The sequence below is a fragment of the Chiloscyllium plagiosum genome, unplaced genomic scaffold (genome assembly GCF_037043375.1).
Source record: "Chiloscyllium plagiosum isolate Xiang-an unplaced genomic scaffold, Cpla_swu_hap1 HiC_scaffold_14, whole genome shotgun sequence".
In the NCBI taxonomy this organism is placed as follows: Eukaryota; Metazoa; Chordata; class Chondrichthyes; order Orectolobiformes; family Hemiscylliidae; genus Chiloscyllium; species Chiloscyllium plagiosum.
The window spans coordinates 113,573,076-113,592,827 of record NW_028270152.1 but is presented as its reverse complement, the minus strand read 5'-3'; positions in this window follow the sequence as shown (position 1 = coordinate 113,592,827).

Below are 19,752 nucleotides of genomic sequence, written 5' to 3'. Positions count from 1 at the left end.
TCGGGATATTTTCACCACATCACAAGGCATCGACTCTAACTTCCCTTGTCCCTTCGCCTGCTGAGTCGCGCCTGAATCAACTCCTCAATTGGGAGGAAGGGGCGGAACCAGAGGACTGAGCAGCGGCCGGTCCGCCAACCAGAGTGAGTGAGGAGCGGGGACAACGCATTCTCGGGGAGTGAACGCTTCAGGATTGGTCAGAAAGCCAACTATTTTGCAGGATTGATCATTCTCACTACATAGTGGAGCATTAAACCTCTCCCATGAATCAATGTGAGATTTTTAAGAAATAGTTGAGATGTAAATCTGATAACGTAAATTAGGGAGATTTAAACAATCCTTCGATAAACACATGGGTGATTTTGCAATAGTGTAGGGGACGAGTTGAGAATAATTCACAGGTCGGCGTGAATAATTCACAGAGGTAGGGAGGAGGGACTTGGAGGAGGGGCGTTGGAAATGTGATAGGTGGAAAGAGGTCAAGGTGAGGGTGATAGGTCGGAGTAGGATGGAGGCGGAGAGGTCAAGAAGAAGACTGCAGGTCAGGAAGGCGGTGCCGGGCTGGAGGGATCCGGCTGAGACAAGGTGGGGGGAGGGGGGATGAAGAAACTGGTGAAGTCCAAGTTCATCCCCTGCGGTTGGAGGGTTCCCAGTCGGAAGATAAGACGCTCCTCCTCCGACCGTCGGGTTGTTGTGGTTTGGCGGTGGATGAGTCCAATGACCTGCATATCCTCGGTGGAGTGGGAGGGGGAGTTGAAATGCTGTGCTACAGGTTGGTTGGGTTGGTTCGTCCGGGTGGCCCAGAGGTGCTCTCTGAATCGCTCCGCAAGTAGGCGGCCTGTCTCCCCAATATAGAGGAGGCCACACCGGCTGCAGCGGATGCAGTAGATGATGTGGGTGGAGGGCATCATCCGCCGTCACTTCCGCCACCTCCAAACAGACCCCAGCAGCCCTCCACCGCATCTCCTCTACTTCCCGCTCCTCCGCCCTTGAGCCCCGCCCCTCCAACAGCTTTCAGGACAGAACCCCACTGGTCCTCACCTACCACCCCACCAATCTCCATGTACAGCGCATCATCCGCCGTCACTTCCGCCACCTCCAAACAGACCCCAGCACCAAGGATATATTTCCCTCCCCTCCCCTATCAGCTTTCCGTAGAGACCACTCCCTCCGCGACGCCCTTGTCAGATCCACACCCCCCACCGACCCAACCTCCACTCCCGGCACCTTCCCTTGCAACCGCAGGAGGTGCAACACTTGCGCCCACACCTCCCCCCTCACTTCTCTCCAAGGCCCCAAAGGAAACTTCCATATCCGCCACAGATTCACCTGCACCTCCACCCACGTCATCTACTGCATCCACTGCAGCCGGTGTGGCCTCCTCTATATTGGGGAGACAGGCCGCCTACTTGCGGAGCGATTCAGAGAGCACCTCTGGGCCACCCGGACGAACCAACCCAACCAACCTGTAGCACAGCATTTCAACTCCCCCTCCCACTCCACCGAGGATATGCAGGTCATTGGACTCATCCACCGCCAAACCACAACAACCCGACGGTCGGAGGAGGAGCGTCTTATCTTCCGACTGGGAACCCTCCAACCGCAGGGGATGAACTTGGACTTCACCAGTTTCTTCATCCCCCCACCCCCCACCTTGTCTCAGCCGGATCCCTCCAGCCCGGCACCGCCTTCCTGACCTGCCGTCTTCTTCTTGACCTCTCCGCCTCCATCCTACTCCGACCTATCACCCTCACCTTGACCTCTTTCCACCTATCACATTTCCAACGCCCCTCCTCCAAGTCCCTCCTCCCTACCTTTTATCTTCTCCTGCTGAACACTCTCTGCTCATTCCTGAAGAAGGGCCTGTGCCCGAAACGTCGAATCTCCTGTTCCCTGGATGCTGCCTGACCTGCTGTGCTGTTCCAGCAATAAAGTTTCAACTTTGATCTCCAGCATCTGCAGACCTCACTTTCTCCTCCGTGAATAATTCACAGGTCGCTTTACACAACTCGAGTAAGAAACTTATTCTCAAACTCCCAGAACGATTGGTAATTTACTTACCTGGCTAATATGGTTAAGTTGGAACGAATAATATATTTGCATAGTAATCATCTCAATGACTGTAACTCGACAGAGCAATTGTTAATGACTCATATATCACCCATGATCCTGTGCAGATATGAATATTCTCTATAAACTCACTGATAATCTCAGACGCACGCGCAGTTTAGTTTCCATGTGGAGCATGCGTAGTGTCACATTGATCTGGAGAGAGAGAGAGACATGGAGCTGCTTTCTGCGGCAGCGGCTGCGATCGGCTTCAGAGAGCGGCGCTGGGGGCCGGTGTGTGGGAGCCTCGCTGGGAGAAAGAAGCGGAGAGATTTCACAAGTCCTGGATACACGTTAAAAATAACTCGAAAAAGACCCTCCAGGCCCGGGTAAGGAGGCGGCGGTCTCTGATCAGGGAAGCGGCCCAGGGTCACGGCCGCCATTTGTTTGAGGGAAGAGGGAGCGCGGGCCTCAGGGCCGCCATCTTGAGAAGGTCAAGGTGCAGGAGGGCGGGGCTCTCGGGGTCTGTAGAATAATCAGAGGAAAGTGAAGACCCATTGTTACTGATTAATCCCACGGACACAGCGTCACTGGGCGGTCCCACAGGAATATCCTCTCTCAGTCCTGCTGGGATGGTTCACCCAGTCAGAACCAGCAGCTCTCCTCCTCTCTCAGCTCCCCTTCTGTCCTTCCTGCAGCAACTGTCCCCTGGGACATTGAGCTGCCTGTCCTGTCCCTCCCTCAGCTGTTGTTTCTGTAATACCTGTGATATCCCAGTCCCATCTTAGATTACTTCACTAAAGACAGGAATGCACCCGATGGGTTTTTCTTAACATCAGCAATTGTTTAATACTCATTTACAGGTTTTTAATTACATCGTTTTTGAAGCATTTACTTCTCATTCAATCATTTGCAATGGTGGGATTTGAACCTGTGTCCAGAGAACACTTGCTGAGTTTCTGGATAAATTGTCACACAATAATGCCACTAGGCCATCACTTCGTCTGCTCACAGTTTGTGTATCCCAGTGCAACATGAATCAAAACCCTTTCTTCCTGCACAATTGTTTGACCCGGCACTTTGGTGATGTGACTCAGTACCTCTCCATGTGGTATCCCTCACTGTGTGGGTCTAATTGCTGCCTCTGTCACTGTCTCTCACCTTTGAAGCTACTCCAGATCATGAGCCAACAGAATTCTCCACTCCAGAGAGATGAGGCAGCACAGTCAGGAATGGAGACTGGAATTTTCCAGATCTCTGTGGGCTCAGTGCCATTCTATATATGTAACCCTCAAAGCATTAGTCTAATTTCCCATTCTGCCTATTTCTGTGTCTTCTACAGGTACTCATGGAGTTCCTGACTCAATAGGCTTGCCAACTGCTGGTTGGGACGATGGTTGGTCAGCCAGAAAGACAAAGTCAGGGAGGTCGGGAGTCTTCAATAAATCCTGCTGCCAGGTAAGATCATTCCAGTGCACAGAGCAGAAAGTAATAAGGGGGATCCAAACATCAGCTAACAAGACATGACATAGAGAAAGTGCTGGAGGGGGAGCACAGTACAGACACACCCAGGCTCAATCACCACGCCTGCTGCAAGTTTTGTTGTAATGAGACAGAATCAGGAGTTCTCAGTTATCAGTCCAGACCTGTGCTTTCTTAGGGAGCATCAGAACAACTGAGGGGAAAGCAGGCCTCCCACGAGAGGGTGGTAATGCTGCCTGGGATCTTTCTGTTCCCTATTCCCTCTCCAACACTGTATCTATGGCTTGAATTGAGGACCAGTGTCTTCAATCATTCTAACTCCTACAACAGTTCCTAACTCTGTCATCTCCTCCCCTCTCACCAATTATTTCACATATTTGAAACCTCCAGTCCAGATGACCATCCTTATCGCTGTAACTTGCTTCAGTCTCTACAACATGCCTTGTCTCGATAGTCTCCTCCTCCAATAACTGGAGACATAGGGTCTGTTTCTGTGTGGCATGACTCTTCGGCCAAGTTTCCCTAAATGGAATGAGTCGCGTTTGCCTGTGTTTGGCTCATATCCCTTCAAACCTTCTCCTCTCCACGTACCTGCCCGAGTGTCTTTTCCATGTTGTAATTGTACTTGTTTTTACCATTTCCTCTGGCGGCCCGTTCCATCTATGCACCATCCTCTGTGGATAATGTTGCCGCTCAGCTCCCTCTTTAAATTCTTGCTCTCTCACCTCACGTTTATGCCTCTAGCTTTGGACTCACCTACCCTTGGCAATTCACCTTACTTAGACCCTACATGGTTTCATAAACTTTTATAAGGTCATCCCGTGGCCTCCTCTGCCCAGGAGAAATATAGACGACAATGTTACCAATATCTCCAACTCATGTACTGAATGCTCTGACCAATGAAGACAAGTGTGCCAATTGCCACTTTCAACCCCCTGTCGCCCTGTGATGCCAGTCCAAGGAACAATGTAACTGCACCCCTTGGTCTCTCTCTTTTCTACAACACTGTCCAGGGCCCAACCATTACCCATGTTAGTCCTCCCTGGTTTGTCTTGACTAAATCCAACATCTGAATTAAACTCCATTTTTCATTCCTTGGCCCAGTTGATTAACATCCCCTTCGATAACTATATTCCCTGCCCACTCTTCCACTAATCTTGGTATCCACAAACATACTAACAGGGACTCCTATATTTTCACTCAGATTGTTTATGTAAATGGTGCACAACAGTGGTCCCAGCACCAATCCTTACAGCACACTGCTGGTCAGAGGCCTCCAGTCTGAACAACAACCCTCTCCCACCACCCTCTGTCTCCCACTGTCATCCCATTTTGTATCCAGTTGGCAAGCTCTCCCTGATCCTTTGTTATCTACCGTTACTAACCAATGTATCATGGGTTTGCGGAAGCCAGAAACAACGTCTGTTGCTCTGTCTTTGTCTATCTTTTTGGTCACATCTTGAGCAAACTCCAGTCAAGTTTGTGAGACATGTTTTCCCATGCACAAAGCTATGCTGGCCCTCCGTAATCAGGTTTTATCTTTACAAATGCATGTAAGGCCTACCTCTCAGAATGACCTCCAACAACTGACCCACCATGATGTCTCGCTCATCAGTCTGTAGTTCCCTGGCTTTCTCTTGCAGCCTTTCTTAATTGATGACACAACATTATAATCATAGTCAGAGTCATACCGCACTGTTTGGTTAACGCTAAACATACTCTAAAACGGATCTCATCCCACCTGCCTGTTCTGGGATCATGTCCCTTCAAACCTTTCCTATTCCTGTACTAATCCAAATGTCTTTTGAACATTGTAATTGTCCCCATGTTCACCCCTTCCTTGGGAAGTTCATTTCATACACAACCCACCCTCTGTGTAACAATGTGCCTCTCATGTCTTTTTTTTATATGTCTCTCCTCTAAACTTAAAAATGTAGTGCCTTGTCTTGAGACTCCCCTGTCCATGGGAAAAGACAACTCCCATTAACTCTATCTATCCTCCTCATGATTTTATAAACTTCTATAAGGTCATCTGTCAACATACAGGTTTCAGTGAAAAATACCAACCTATTCAGCCTTTCTTTGTACTGAAGCCTTTTATACCCAGCCACATTCCAGTAAATCTCCTCCCAACCCTTTCCAGCTTAATAATATCCTTCCTATAACTGGGCGACTAGAACTGGACACAGTATTCCAGAAGAGGACTCACCAATGGCCTGTATAATCTCAATATGACTTCCCAACTCTTATATCCATAGGACTGAGCAATGAAAGCAAGTGAGGCAAGCACCTTTTTTTTAAACTATCCTGTCTCTCCATGTTGCAAACTTCAAAGAATTCTGTAGCTGAACCCTGAGGTCCCTCTGTTCTACAACACTACCGAAGGTCTTGCCATTAATTGTATAAGTCCTGCCCGTGTTTGTTGTACAAAATGCATTACCTCGCATTTATTCAGATTGAACTCCATCTACAGTTTCTCAGCCATTCACACATTTCATCAGGATCCCTTTGTAATCTCAGAAAACCTTCTTCACTGTCCACAATGCCACCCTCCAGTCTAACAGCCGATCACACATAGCACTCTATGGTACAAATATCTATGCTAGGGGCCCTACAATTTCTTCACCAGCTTCCCACAATGTCCTGAGATACATTTGATCAGGTCCTGGAGATTTATCTACCTTTGTGTTTTAAAACCTCCAGCACCTCCTTTTCTATAATGTGGACTCATTTCAAGACATTGAGTCATAGAGATGTACAGCACGGAAACAGGCCCTTCGGACCAACTCCTGCATGGCGTTTCTAGTCACATTTGCCACAATTTTGCCAATATCCCTCTGAACCCTTGCTATTCATACACCCATCCACATGCCTTTTAAATGTATTTCTATCAGCCTCCACTATTTGCTCTGGCAGCTTATTCCATCCACTCTGCGGGAGCCAGTTGTCCCTTAGATCCCTTTGAAAAGTTTCCCTCGCCTGGGGAAATAACCTTGTCTATTGACCCTGTCGATGACCATCATGATTTTAAACTCCTTGTATCGGTTAACTCCTCAGCTTCCCGTGCTCAACTGAAAACAGCCCCAGCCTATTCAGGCTTTTCCCTGAAGCGCAAACCCTCCAACCCTGGCAACATCTTTGGTCATTTCTTCTGAACCCTTTCATGTTCCACGACATCCTCCCGATGACATTGAGACCAGAATTGCACACGGTATTCCAATAGTGGTCAGGCCAAACACTGTTTTGTTCCCTGAGTGCCCCAGTCTTTATCCACAGTAAGTTCCAAAGTGAAATATTTGTTTTGGATCTTGTAGTTTCACACATCGTTGGCTTCATTGATCATTAAGGATACCGGGTTTGTCCCGAGCTCCTCTTTTGCTCTTCATACACTTGTAGAGTCTCTTTGGATTCTCCTTAACTTTCTCTGCCAAATCTATCTCGTGTCCCCTTTTTACATTCCTGATTTCCATCCTAAGTGTATTTCTACAGTCCCGATGCTCCTGAAGGGATCCCCTTGAGTCAGCCAGTTATATCTGACATGTGACCCCTTTTTTCTTGACCACAGCCTCGAAACTCAGCCAGTGTTCCCTAATTCAGTCAGCATTGAGCTGCACACTAACAGCAACACGCTGCCGCTAAACACTCCTTTTATCTCAGTTTTAAAATATTCCTACTTGCCAGACTTCCCTTTATCTGCAAATAGCCTCCCCAGATCTACTTTAAAAATTCATGTCTAATACTATCTTGCTCCATTGAATAACTTTAACTTGTGGACCAGGCCGTCCTTTTCCATCGCTATTTTCAAACTAATACAATTGTGGTAACTTTCCCAAGTGCTCCCCCACTAACACCTCAGTCCCGTTCCCGACCTTGTTTCCCAAGGGGAGATCAGGTTTAGCCCCATTCTCCAGTTGGGCCACTGACATAATGACTGGGAGTTTTCGGAACACACTTAACAAATTCCTTCCATCCAAATGCTTAACTTAGTAGCAATCCCAGTCCAGGTTTGGAATGGTTAAGATCCCCTATCATTACAACCCTATTATTCTAAGAGATATCTGAAATCTCCTGACATATTTGCTCCTTCATCTCCCATTGCCTATCGCTGTAGTCTGACCGTAGAAAACTAATGGCCAATTTTTATTTCTCGGTTCCACTAATATCGCTTAACTAGGCGATCCTGCATGAATACTCCCTCTAGGTATTGCTGGGATGTTTCCCCCAATCAAAACCACCATCCCTCCTCCTGTTTTGCCTCCTGTTCTATCCTTCCTGTAGCATCTGTCTCCGAAACATTGAGCTGCTGGTCCTGTTGCTCCCTCAGCTGTGTTTCTGTCATACCTATGGTATCCCAATCCCATGTTCCCATCCACGCTCTGGGTTCATCTGCCTTATCTGTCTGGCCCTTTGCATTGAAATAACTGCAGTTTAATCCACCAGTTTTCCCTAATTGTCTGCTATGTTCTTGCCTGCCTTGTCGACTTATATTGCTCTCTTGAACATTTGTACCAGCCTCAACTTTCTTTCTGGCCTTACGACTCTTTGGGGTCACACAGCCCTGCCAGACGAGTTTTAATCCTCTCAAGCAGCTCCAGCAACGCTCCCCACCAGGATGTGGGTCCTCCTCCTGCTCCCAGTTCAGGTGTATTCCCCACCCTGTCTACCTGTGCTGACACCTTCAGACATCCAGGAACTTGCCCACCAAGGTCCCTGTGTTCCTCAGTACTCCAGGAGGACCTACCATTCATGATGTATATCATTCGCTGATTAGACTTCCCACAGTGTATTACCTCACAGTGATCAGAAGTAAACTCTGTCTGCCATTACTCTGCTCAGTTTATCATCTGATCGATATCAGACTGCAGCCTGAGTGCATCCCCCTCACTGTGGACAACACCCTCACCTTTCATGTTATCCGCAAACCTGCTAATGTTACCTTCTGCTTTCACATCCGAGTGATTAATGCCCATAATGAACAGCGATGGTTCCTGCACAGGTCCCTGTGGTACAATCGCTGGACAATGGCTTTCAATCACAAAACCAACCCTCCACCAATTGTGGAGCCAATTTGCCAACTTGCCTTGGATCCCATGGGCTGTTCCCTTTTGGACCAGCCTTCCGTGTGGGACCTTGTCAAAGACCTTAATGAACTCCATATAAACCACATCATCTGCACGGCCCTGATCAATTTCAGAGGACAGTCGTCTAGCAAATCCATACAGACAATCCCTAATGAAATTGCGGGGGTATCCTTTTTTGGCGAATATATTGTATCGGTGTTCTTCTTCCTCTTTTTGCAGTTCTGGTGTACTGCAGTGTGTTGTGGCCCTTTTGAACAGTGTCTCGATGCAACTTCTTTTGTGTGTGTTGGGTGGTTGCTTTTGTAGTTCAGAAGTCGGTCTGTGTGTGTGGCTTTCCTGTGTACCTTTGTGGTGAATTCTCCGTTCGGTGTTCTCTGTACCATCACGTCTAGGAATGGGAGTTGGTTGTCCTTTTCTTCCTCTCTCGTGAATCGGATTCCTGTGAGTGTGGCGTTGATGATCCGGTGTGTGTTCTCTATTTCTGTGTTTTTAATAATTGCAAAGGTGTCATCTACATATCTGACGCAGAGTTTGGATTGAATTTGCGGTAAGACTGTTTGTTCTAATCTTTGCATTACCGCTTCTGCTATGAGTCCAGAGATGGGTGAGCCCATGGGGGTGCCGTTGATTTGTTCATGTATTTGGTTGTTGAATGTGAAGTGTGTTGTGAGGCACAGGTCAAGTAGTTTGAGTCTGCCGTCTTTGTTGATAGGTTCAAAGTCCTGTTGTCTGTTCTGTCTGTCCAGCAGGTTGGCTATTGTTTCTCTGGCTAGGGTTTTGTCGATAGAGGTGAACAGTGCCGTTACATTGAATGAGACCATAGTTTCTTCCTTGTCTATGTGTATATTTCTGATGATGTCCAAGAATTCCTGTGTTGACTGTATCGAGTGGCTGAATCCGCTGATCAGGTGTTTCAGTTTCTGCTGTAGTTCTTTAGACAGTTTGTGTGATGGTGTCCCAGGTAGTGATACGATAGGTCTGAGTGGGATGTCTGGTTTGTGCACTTCAGGTAGTCCATAGAATCTGGGGGTGTTGTTGCTTTCAGTTTTCATTCTCTGTCGGTCAAACCTGGTTATCTGTCCGTCTTTTTTGTAGGTTTCTCAGTGTGTTGTTTATCCTATTAGTGAGCTGCGGGGTGGGGTCAAACTCTTTGCAATTTCATCCACAGATGCCTCAGGGAAAGACAACGGAATGAAGACATGCCACGACCCAAAGGACTAGCCACACTACCATACATCAAGAACATTTCCGAACTGACAGCCAGACTACTGCGACCACTAGGACTCATAACAGCACACAAACCAACAGCCACTCTCAGACAACAACTCACCAGGACGAAGGACCCGATACCCAGCATGAGCAAAACCAATGTAGTGTACAAAATCCCATGCAAGGACTGCACAAAACACTACATAGGACCAACAGGAAGACAGCTAACGATCCGCATCCATGAACACCACCTAGCCACGAAACGACATGACCAGCTATCCCTAGTAGCCACACATGCAGATGACAAGCAACGTGAGTTCGACTGGGACAACTCTACCATTATAGGACAAGCCAAACAGCCAGGGAATTCCTGGAGGCATGGCACTCATCCACAGTTTCAATCAATAAGCACATCGACCTGAACCCAATATACCGGCCACTGCAACGGAGAGCTGAACTGACAAACGGAAGCGGCAGAGACAAATCACTATAGTTGCCAGGGGAAACATCACAGAAGGGCTTCACAGGAGGCTCCCAAGCACTGAGGATGTCACCTAGACAGGGGACGAAACGTCTGCAACACAAATTCCCAACTCGGCGAACAGAACCACAACAATGAGCACCCGAGCTACAAGTCTTCTCCCCAACTTTGAAGCCCTTTAGACTGTACAAAGCTCCGTCATGAACAAGCCACCATCTCTCTATTTCCTTTGCCTTCTTCGGTGTCTGCAACTCTCGCTCCAGTAACGTTCTTTAGTTACTGCAGGTGTGCCTAGCTCCCCAGATAACCTGTTTCATCCCCAACAGCTCCCTCAATCACTGTAACACCCTCTGCTCTGTCTAATCCTCCTCTTTCCCACTGTCCTCAGGCACAGCGGCAATGCTGTAAGAGAGCAGTGCGGAATGGGATGTTATAAATCTCAGCTCAGGCTTGATGCTGACCATTACCTGGGAGTCACAAGGGGAGAGACCCTGAGCGAGTGCAGCACAGAGCGGGAGAATATAAATCAGCAGCGAGGGTCAAGGCCGACTGGGACTTGGATTTGGATAAAAAGCAGAGCAGGAGGCTCGAAATCAGCACCGAGTCACAGAGGGAGTGACCGTGTGAGGGAACAACTTGGAGCAGGAGCTTGAGACTGACTCAGACCTGGGAGAATATAAATCAGCACTGAGGATCGAGGCCGAGTTGTAAATGGGAGTCACAGAGACGGTGACCCTGTGAGGGAGCAGACTGGAGTGAGAGCTGGACGATTACACGTCCGAGAGACACATCACTGTGTGTGCACGTGTCCCTCCATTGTTCTGTGTTTGTGTGTGTGTGTATGCATGTGTGTCCCCTTCCTTGCTGTGTGTGTGTGTAACTCTCCTCACTGTGTGAGCATGTCCCTCCCTCACTGTGTGTGTGTGCGTGTCCCTCCCTCACTGTGTGTGTGTTTGTGTGTGCGTATGTCTGCGTGTCTCCCTCCCTCACTTTGTGTGTGTGTATCCCCTCGCTGTGTATGTGTCCCCTCTCGCTTTCTGAGCACATGTCCTACCCTCGCTGTGTGTGTGCCTGTCCCTCTTGCTGTTAGAGTGTGTGCCCCTGTTGCAGTGTGTGAAGGTGTCCTCCACTCGCTCTGTATGTGTGTGTGTATATGCGTATCACTCACTCACTGTGTGTTTGTGTGTCCCTCCCTCGCTGTGTGAGATGTGTGTGTGCATGTCCCTCTCTCACTGTGTGCGCGTCGCAGTTGCTGTGTGTGTGTCCCTCATGCTGTGTGTGTGTGTATGTGTCATTTCCTCGCTGATTGTGTGCGTGTCCCTCCCTCGCTGTGTGTGCGTGTCCCTCCCTCGCTGTGTGTGTGCGTGTCCCTCCCTCGCTGTGTGTGTGACTGTCCCTCCCACGCTGTGTGTGTGTGTGTGTGTGTGTCCCTCCCTCGTTGTGTGTGTGTGCGTGTCCCTCCCTCGTTGTGTGTGTGTGTGTGCGTGTCCCTCCCTCGCTGTGTGTGTGCGTGTCCCTCCCTCGCTGTGTGTGTGCGTGTCCCTCCCTCGCTGTGTGTGTGCGTGTCCCTCCCTCGCTGTGTGTGTGCGTGTCCCCCACTCGCTGTGTGTGTGTGTGTGTCCCTCCCTCGCTGTGTGTGTGTGTGTCCCTCCCTCGCTGTGTGACTGTGTCCCTCCCTCGCTGTGCGTGTGCGTGTCCCCCACTCGCTGTGTGTGTGTGTGTCCCTCCCTCGCTGTGTGTGTGTCCCTCCCTCGCTGTGTGTGTGTCCCTCCCTCGCTGTGTGTGTGTGTGTCCCTCCCTCGCTGTGTGTGTGTGTGTCCCTCCCTCGCTGTGTGTGTGTGTGTCCCTCCCTCGCTGTGTGTGTGTGTGTCCCTCCCTCGCTGTGTGTGTGTGTCCCTCCCTCGCTGTGTGTGTGTGTGTCCCTCCCTCGCTGTGTGTGTGTGTGTCCCTCCCTCGCTGTGTGTGTGTGTGTCCCTCCCTCGCTGTGTGTGTGTGTGTGTCCCTCCCTCGCTGAGTGTGTGTGTGTCCCTCCCTCGCTGTGTGTGTGTGTGTCCCTCCCTCGCTGTGCGTGTGCGTGTCCCCCACTCGCTATGTGTGTGTGTCCCTCCCTCGCTGTGTGTGTGTCCCTCCCTCGCTGTGTGTGTGTCCCTCCCTCGCTGTGTGTGTGTGTCCCTCCCTCGCTGTGTGTGTGTGTGTCCCTCCCTCGCTGTGTGTGTGTGTGTGTCCCTCCCTCGCTGTGTGTGTGTGTGTTCCTCCCTCGCTGTGTGTGTGTGTGTCCCTCCCTCACTGTGTGTGTGTGTGTCCCTCCCTCGCTGTGTGTGTGCGTGTCCCCCACTCGCTGTGTGTGTGGGTGTGTCCCTCCCTCGCTGTGTGTGTGTGTGTCCCTCCCTCGCTGTGTGTGTGTGTCCCTCCCTCGCTGTGCGTGTGCGTGTCCCCCACTCGCTGTGTGTGTGTGTCCCCCACTCGCTGTGTGTGTGTCCCCCACTCGCTGTGTGTGTGTCCCTCCCTCGCTGTGTGTGTGTGTGTCCCTCCCTCGCTGTGTGTGTGTGTGTCCCTCCCTCGCTGTGTGTGTGTGTGTCCCTCCCTCGCTGTGTGTGTGTGTGTGTGTCCCACTCGCTGTGTGTGTGTGTGTGTCCCCCACTCGCTGTGTGTGTGTGTGTCCCTCCCTCGCTGTGTGTGTGTGTGTCCCTCCCTCGCTGTGTGTGTCCCTCCCTCGCTGTGTGTGTGTGTCCCTCCCTCGCTGTGTGTGTGTGTCCCCCACTCGCTGTGTGTGTGTGTGTCCCTCCCTCGCTGTGTGTGTGTGTGTCCCTCCCTCGCTGTGTGTGTGTGTGTCCCTCCCTCGCTGTGTGTGTGTGTGTGTGTCCCACTCGCTGTGTGTGTGTGTGTGTCCCCCACTCGCTGTGTGTGTGTGTGTCCCTCCCTCGCTGTGTGTGTGTGTGTCCCTCCCTCGCTGTGTGTGTCCCTCCCTCGCTGTGTGTGTGTGTCCCTCCCTCGCTGTGTGTGTGTGTGTCCCTCCCTCGCTGTGTGTGTCCCCCACTCGCTGTGTGTGTGTGTGTCCCTCCCTCGCTGTGTGTGTGTGTGTCCCTCCCTCGCTGTGTGTGTCCCTCCCTCGCTGTGTGTGTGTGTCCCTCCCTCGCTGTGTGTGTGTGTGTCCCTACTCGCTGTGTGTGTGTGTGTCCCTCCCTCGCTGTGTGTGTGTGTGTCCCTCCCTCGCTGTGTGTGTGTGTCCCTCCCTCGTTGTGTGTGTGTCCCTCCCTCGTTGTGTGTGTGTCCCTCCCTCGCTGTGTGTGTGCGTGTCCCCCACTCGCTGTGTGTGTGTGTCCCTCCCTCGCTGTGTGTGTGTCCCTCCCTCGCTGTGTGTGTGTGTGTGTGTGTCCCTCCCTCGCTGTGCGTGTGCGTGTCCCTCCCTCGCTGTGCGTGTGTGTGTCCCTCCCTCGCTGTGCGTGTGCGTGTCCCTCCCTCGATGTGCGTGTGCGTGTCCCTCCCTCGCTGTGCGTGTGTGTCCCTCCCTCGCTGTGTGTGTGTGTGTCCCTCCCTCGCTGTGCGTGTGCGTGTCCCCCACTCGCTGTGTGTGTGTGTGTCCCTCTCTCGCTGTGTGTGTATACCTCCCTCGCTGTGTGTGTGTGTGTGTCCCTCCCTCGCTGTGAGTGTGTGTGTCCCTCCCTCGCTGTGTGTGTGTCCCTCCCTCTTGCAGTGTGTGCGTGTCCCCCTCACTGTGTGTGTGTGTGTCCCTCCCTCACTGTGTGTGTGTGTGTGTGTCCCTCCCTCACTGTGTGTGTGTGTGTCCCTCCCTCGCTGTGTGTGTGTGTGTGTATACATCCCTCGCTATGAGTGTGTGTGTCCCTCCCTTGCTGTGTTTGTGTGTCCGTCCCTCGCTGTGTGTGTGTGTGTGTCCCTCCCTCGCTGTGTGTGTGTGTCCCTCCCTCGCTGTGTGTGTGTGTCCCTCCCTCGCTGTGTGTGTGTCCCTCCCTCGCTGTGTGTGTGTGTCCCTCCCTCGCTGTGTGTGTGTGTCCCTCCCTCGCTGCGTGTGTGTGTGTGTGTATGTGTGTGTGTGTCCCTCCCTCGCTGTGTGTGTGCCCGTGTCCCTCCCTCGCTGTGTGTGTGTGTGTACATCCCTAGCTATGAGTGTGTGTGTCCCTAGTCGCTGTGTTTGTGTGTGTCCCTCCCTCGCTGTGTGTGTGTGTGTCCCTCCCTCGTTGTGTGTGTGTCCCTCCCTCGCTGTGTTTGTGTGTGTCCCTCCCTCGCTGTGTTTGTGTGTGTGTGTGTCCCTCCCTCGCTGTGTGTGTGTGTCCCTCCCTCGCTGTGTGTGTGTCCCTCCCTCGCTGTGTGTGTGTCCCTCCCTCGTTGTGGTTGTGTGTGTCCCTCCCTCGCTGTGTGTGTGTGTGTGTCCCTCCCTCGTTGTGTGTGTGTGTGTGTCCCTCCCTCGCTGTGTGTGTGTGTGTGTCCCTCCCTCGCTGTGTGTGTGTGTCCCTCCCTCGCTGTGTGTGTGTGTCCCTCCCTCGCTGTGTGTGTGTGTGTGTCCCTCCCTCGCTGTGTGTGTGTGTGTGTGTCCCTCCCTCGCTGTGTGTGTGTGTGTGTCCCTCCCTCGTTGTGTGTGTGTGTGTCCCTCCCTCGCTGTGTGTGTGTGTGTGTCCCTCCCTCGTTGTGTGTGTATGTGTCCCTCCCTCGTTGTGTGTGTATGTGTCCCTCCCTCGTTGTGTGTGTGTGTGTCCCTCCCTTGCTGTGTGTGTGTGTGGGTCCCTCCCTCGCTGTGTGTGTGTGTGTGTCCCTCCATCGCTGTGTGTGTGTGTCCCTCCCTCGTTGTGTGTGTGTGTCCCTCCCTCGTTGTGTGTGTGTCCCCCTCCCTCGCTGTGTGTGTGTGTCCCTCCCTCGTTGTGTGTGTGTGTCCCTCCCTCGTTGTGTGTGTGTGTCCCTCCTTCGCTGTGTGTTTGTGTCCCTCCCTCGCTGTGGGTGTGTGTGTGTGTGTGGCCCTCCCTCGCTGTGTGTGTGTCCCTCCCTCGCTGTGTGTGTGTCCCTCCCTCGTTGTGTGTGTGTGTCTCTCCCTCGCCGTGTGTGTGTGTCCCTCCTTCGCTGTGTGTGTGTGTGTCTCCCTCGCTGTGTGTGTGTGTGTCCCTCCCTCGCTGTGTGTGTGTGTGTCTCCCTCGCTGTGTGTGTGTGTCCCTCCCTCGCTGTGTGTGTGTGTCCCTCCCACGCTGTGTGTGTGTGTGTCTCCCTCGCTGTGTGTGTGTGTCCCTCCCTCGCTGTGTGTGTGTGTCCCGCCCTCACTGTGTGTGTGTGTCCCACCCTCGCTGTGTGTGTGTGTGTCCCTCCCTCGCAGTGTGTGTGTCCCACCCTCGCAGTGTGTGTGTTCCACCCTCGCAGTGTGTGTGTCCCACCCTCGCAGTGTGTGTGTCCCACCCTCGCAGTGTGTGTGTCCCTCCCTCCTTGTGTGTGTGTGTGTCCCTCCCTCGCTGTGTGTGTGTGTCCCTCCCTCGTTGTGTGTGTGTGTGTCCCTCCCTCGTTGTGTGTGTGTGTGTCCCTCCCTTGCTTTGTGTGTGTCCCTCCCTCGCTGTTTGTGTGTCCCTCCCTCGCTCTGTTTGTGTATATGTCCCTCCCTCGCTGTGTGTGTTTGTCCCTCCATCGTTGTGTGTGTGTGTGTCCCTCCCTCGCTGTGTGTGTGTGTGTCCCTCCCTCGCGGTGTGTGTGTGTGTCCCTCCCTCGCGGTGTGTGTGTGTGTCCCTCCCTCGCTGTGTGTGCGTGTCCCTCCCTCGCTGTGTGTGTGTCCCTCCCTCGCTGTGTGTGTGTCCCTCCCTCGCGGTGTGTGTGTGTGTGTGTCCCTCCCTCGCGGTGTGTGTGTGTGTCCCTCCCTCTGTGTGTGCGTGTCCCTCCCACGCTGTGTGCGTGTGTCCCTCCCTCGTTGTGTGTGTGTGTCCCTCCCTCGCTGTGTGTGTGTGTGTGTCCCTCCCTCGCTGTGTGTGTGTGTGTGTCCCTCCCTCGCTGTGTGTGTGTGTGTCCCTCCCTCGCTGTGTGTGTGTGTGTCCCTCCCTCGCTGTCTGTGTGTGTGTGTCCCTCCCTCGCTGTGTGTGTGTGTGTCCCTCCCTCGCTGTGTGTGTGTCCCTCCCTCGCTGTGTGTGTGTGTCCCTCCCTCGCTGTGTGTGTGTGTGTCCCTCCCTCGCTGTGTGTGTGTGTCCCTCCATCGCTGTGTGTGAGTGTCCCTCCCTCGTTGTGTGTGTGTGTCCCTCCCTCGTTGTGTGTGTGTCCCTCCTTCGCTGTGTGTGTGTGTCCCTCCCTCGCTGTGTGTGTGTGTGTGTGTGTCCCTCCCTCGCAGTGTGTGTGTGTGTGTGTGTGTGTCCCTCCCTCACTGTGTGTGTGTGTGTGTGTCCCTCCTTCGCTGTGTGTGTGAGTCCCTCCCTCGCTGTGTGTGTGTGTCCCTTCCTCGTTGTGTGTGTGTGTGTGTGTGTCCCTCCCTCGCTGTGTGTGTGTGTGTGTGTGTCCCTCCCTCGCTGTGTGTGTGTGTGTGTCCCTCCTTCGCTGTGTGTGTGAGTCCCTCCCTCGCTGTGTGTGCGTGTCCCTCCCTCGCTGTGTGTGTGTGTGTGTCCCTCCCTCGCTGTGTGTGTGTGTCCCTCCCTCGCTGTGTGTGTGTCCGTCCCTCGCAGTGTGTGTGTCCCTCCCTCGCAGTGTGTGTGTCCCTCCCTCGCAGTGTGTGTGTCCCACCCTCGCAGTGTGTGTGTCCCACCCTCGCAGTGTGTGTGTCCCTCCCTCCTTGTGTGTGTGTGTGTCCCTCCCTCCTTGTGTGTGTGTGTGTCCCTCCCTCGTTGTGTGTTTGTGTGTCCCTCCCTCGTTGTGTGTGTGTGTGTCCCTCCCTCGCTATGTGTGTGTCCCTCCGTCGCTGTGTGTGTGTCACTCACTGGCTCTGTTTGTGTATATGTCCCTCCCTCGCTGTGTGTGTTTGTCCCTCCATCGTTGTGTGTGTGTGTGTCCCTCCCTCGCTGTGTGTGTGTGTGTGTCCCTCCCTCGCGGTGTGTGTGTGTGTCCCTCCCTCGCGGTGTGTGTGCGTGTCCCTCCCTCGCTGTGTGTGTGTCCCTCCTTCGCTGTGTGTGTGTGTCCCTCCCTCGCTGTGTGTGTGTGTGTGTGTGTCCCTCCCTCGCTGTGTGTGTGTGTGTGTGTGTGTGTGTGTGTGTGTCCCTCCCTCGCTGTGTGTGTGTGTCCCTCCTTCGCTGTGTGTGTGAGTCCCTCCCTCGCTGTGTGTGTGTGTCCCTCCCTCGTTGTGTGTGTGTGTGTGTGTGTCCCTCCCTCGCTGTGTGTGTGTGTGTGTGTGTGTGTGTGTCCCTCCCTCGCTGTGTGTGTGTGTGTGTCCCTCCTTCGCTGTGTGTGTGAGTCCCTCCCTCGCTGTGTGTGTGTCCCTCCCTCGCTGTGTGTGCGTGTCCCTCCCTCGCTGTGTGTGTGTGTGTGTCCCTCCCTCGCTGTGTGTGTGTGTGTGTCCCTCCCTCACTGTGTGTGTGTGTCCCTCCCTCGCTGTGTGTGTGTGTCCCTCCCTCGCTGTGTGTGTGTGTGTGTCCCTCCCTCGCTGTGTGTGTTTGTCCCTCCATCGTTGTGTGTGTGTGTGTCCCTCCCTCGCTGTGTGTGTGTGTGTGTCCCTCCCTCGCTGTGTGTGTGTGTGTGTCCCTCCCTCGCTGTGTGTGTGTGTGTCCCTCCCTCGCTGTGTGTGTGTGTGTCCCTCCCTCGCTGTGTGTGTGTGTGTGTCCCTCCCTCGCTGTGTGTGTGTGTGTCCCTCCCTCGCTGTGTGTGTGTCCCTCCCTCGCTGTGTGTGTGTGTCCCTCCCTCGCTGTGTGTGTGTGTGTGTCCCTCCCTCGCTGTGTGTGTGTGTCCCTCCATCGCTGTGTGTGTGTGTCCCTCCCTCGTTGTGTGTGTGTGTCCCTCCCTCGTTGTGTGTGTGTCCCTCCTTCGCTGTGTGTGTGTGTCCCTCCCTCGCTGTGTGTGTGTGTGTGTGTCCCTCCCTCGCAGTGTGTGTGTGTGTGTGTGTCCCTCCCTCGCTGTGTGTGTGTGTGTGTGTCCCTCCTTCGCTGTGTGTGTGAGTCCCTCCCTCGCTGTGTGTGTGTGTCCCTCCCTCGTTGTGTGTGTGTGTGTGTGTGTCCCTCCCTCGCTGTGTGTGTGTGTGTGTGTGTCCCTCCCTCGCTGTGTGTGTGTGTGTGTCCCTCCTTCGCTGTGTGTGTGAGTCCCTCCCTCGCTGTGTGTGCGTGTCCCTCCCTCGCTGTGTGTGTGTGTGTGTCCCTCCCTCGCTGTGTGTGTGTGTCCCTCCCTCGCTGTGTGTGTGTCCGTCCCTCGCAGTGTGTGTGTCCCTCCCTCGCAGTGTGTGTGTCCCTCCCTCGCAGTGTGTGTGTCCCACCCTCGCAGTGTGTGTGTCCCACCCTCGCAGTGTGTGTGTCCCTCCCTCCTTGTGTGTGTGTGTGTCCCTCCCTCCTTGTGTGTGTGTGTGTCCCTCCCTCGTTGTGTGTTTGTGTGTCCCTCCCTCGTTGTGTGTGTGTGTGTCCCTCCCTCGCTATGTGTGTGTCCCTCCGTCGCTGTGTGTGTGTCACTCACTCGCTCTGTTTGTGTATATGTCCCTCCCTCGCTGTGTGTGTTTGTCCCTCCATCGTTGTGTGTGTGTGTGTCCCTCCCTCGCTGTGTGTGTGTGTGTGTCCCTCCCTCGCGGTGTGTGTGTGTGTCCCTCCCTCGCGGTGTGTGTGCGTGTCCCTCCCTCGCTGTGTGTGTGTCCCTCCTTCGCTGTGTGTGTGTGTCCCTCCCTCGCTGTGTGTGTGTGTGTGTGTGTGTCCCTCCCTCGCTGTGTGTGTGTGTGTGTGTGTGTGTGTGTGTGTGTGTCCCTCCCTCGCTGTGTGTGTGTGTCCCTCCTTCGCTGTGTGTGTGAGTCCCTCCCTCGCTGTGTGTGTGTGTCCCTCCCTCGTTGTGTGTGTGTGTGTGTGTGTCCCTCCCTCGCTGTGTGTGTGTGTGTGTGTGTGTGTCCCTCCCTCGCTGTGTGTGTGTGTGTGTCCCTCCTTCGCTGTGTGTGTGAGTCCCTCCCTCGCTGTGTGTGTGTCCCTCCCTCGCTGTGTGTGCGTGTCCCTCCCTCGCTGTGTGTGTGTGTGTGTCCCTCCCTCGCTGTGTGTGTGTGTGTGTCCCTCCCTCACTGTGTGTGTGTGTCCCTCCCTCGCTGTGTGTGTGTGTCCCTCCCTCGCTGTGTGTGTGTGTGTGTCCCTCCCTCGCTGTGTGTGTTTGTCCCTCCATCGTTGTGTGTGTGTGTGTCCCTCCCTCGCTGTGTGTGTGTGTGTGTGTCCCTCCCTCGCGGTGAGTGTGTGTGTCCCTCCCTCGCGGTGTGTGTGTCCCTCCCTCGCTGTGTGTGTGTCCCTCCCTCGCGGTGTGTGTGTGTGTGTCCCTCCCTCGCGGTGTGTGTGTGTCCCTCCCTCGCGGTGTGTGTGTGTCCCTCCCTCGCTGTGT